Below are 2,090 nucleotides of genomic sequence, written 5' to 3' on the forward strand. Positions count from 1 at the left end.
TCTCCTTTATGTATCACTTACTTTGAGGGGGGTGGGATGACTTGGTGGATTTACTCAAACAATGTCCTACCCTTTCATGGGAAAAACCAAACAGAGGCAAAGAGAGGCCATGTATTCCCAGGTCACATGTGACCCAAGTAAGATGGACTTATGAACTCTCCAGTCAGAAACTCAAGTGCTGCTTTCTCTTAATTATAGCCAGGAAAAAAAAAGATTCCAATTGCCTATAGCAGCCATCAAAAAGGTCCTTCTTCACTACACAGTTAGTGGAGGACACAATCACTGAATACTTGTGTATGTTCCAAAGTCCAGGTGGGGATTTAGCTAGGTTAAGCACATTGAGCATGCTCATCAGGGCTGGGCTCTCATTGGTCAGTCCCTCTTAACACTAGATTGTTGGGGTACAGGCTGTGCTGTGGGAATTCAGCAAGAGGAGATGAGTAAGGGTTGTACAGATGATGACAGATTGGGGGAAACTGAGGATTTGGGGGCTAACATCTGGTTTGAAGTATTCTATAATAAATACTCCATCATACACTCTACATTCCAGGCAAACTGGGTAACTTGATGTACATAGAGTGAACTCCATCTCCCATATCTGTCCCTTTGTATATGCCTGGAATGTATGCTCTCTGTTCTGCCTTTTAGAAACCCCTGCTTCCTTCAATGCCCAGTTCAAGTGCCACTTTTTACATAAAACCTTTACTGACCCCTCAGCCGATAACTGTTCCTCCTCAGTAAATGGTTTACAAACCTTTGTGTATATTTTGCATTTATTACATGCACGCTGTTTTTGACTAGTGGATTATAAGCTCCTTGAGGGCAGGAATTGCTTCACTTTTAATTTTTATATCCCTGGTAACCAGCATAGTGCCTAGTACATAATAGGCAAGTAAATAATTGAATGCCTGTGGTACAAGGCAATGAATTAATAGCTGACACAGGAAAGAATTTTCTACAGGATTTTAAAAATAAGATCACAAGTTTAGAGTGAGAACAGACTTGAGAGAAGACCTAGCAGTAACACTGTGTTGTGGTTTGTCCTTAGTTCTCGAGGAGGACCATGACATCAGGGAAGTGATGCCATGACTTACAAGAGAATTGGATTTAAATGAGGCAGGGCTGTGTGAAGTCACAAGCCTCACTTTCTCCTCCAGAGCTATCTGGGTCCAGTGGTAAGATATAGATCAGGACAACTGGAGATGGCCCAGTGAGTAAGCTGTAACACTATGCACAATGCCACACACATAATAAGTAGATGCTTAGTAAATGTGTATTGATTAACTAATTTATTTGACAGGTGAAAAACAATAAAGCCACAAAAGAAGTGATTTATCCAAGATCATATAAGCAGTAAGTAGCAGAGCAGAGATTTGATCCAAAGTCGTCTGACTTCAAATCCAGTGTACTTTCCTATATCCCATGTCCTGATTTTTTATATACCTGAAGAGGCTAGGGGTTTGTGAGTGGAGAAAATGTGATATCTATGGTTTTGCCTAGAATTCTCACTCAAGATCCAAAGAGACCAGGAAGGAAAAGGAAGGGGCTTGAGTCATCCAGGATGACAAGGAAAGGAAGGAAAACACTGAATGGGAAGAATCCAGGCCAATTAAGGGCCAGAAGTACTGGCAGAGCACTGGGAAAGTTAAAGAAGGAAATTTCAAGGTGGGTTAGCCAAAGGAGATGGAACCAGAGGAGAGTGAAAGGTAGGAACTGACTTGTGAACACAGAACTCACTCTGTTGTGCTGGGGAGGGAGGAGATGGAGTTCTTTCTTTGCAGTCAGAGGAGCACACACAGGTCCTGGGGTTCATGACCCCAATGGCTTTTTTTCAGCAAAGATAAGGAGAAGGGGCAGTGGAGAAAGGGAAAGAACTATGGGCATGGAAGGACCAGGGGAATCCATGTTGTTGCTTCCCTGCTCCCAGTGAGGAAAAGTAGACAAGCATCTCCCAGGAATGGCATCTCCTCATCACTTCTATTCTATGAGGAAGGAGAGATAATTAGATGTCCTAAGATGAGGAGAGGAGAGAAAGGGAAAGAAGAGGAGAACTGGAAAAGGGAAGGGACAACTATAGCTATAAGGCATCT

This window comes from Petaurus breviceps, unplaced genomic scaffold, assembly GCF_028583685.1.
Source record: "Petaurus breviceps papuanus isolate PSGF00001 unplaced genomic scaffold, PetGlider_PUasm1.0 90895, whole genome shotgun sequence".
NCBI classification, from domain to species: domain Eukaryota; kingdom Metazoa; phylum Chordata; class Mammalia; order Diprotodontia; family Petauridae; genus Petaurus; species Petaurus breviceps.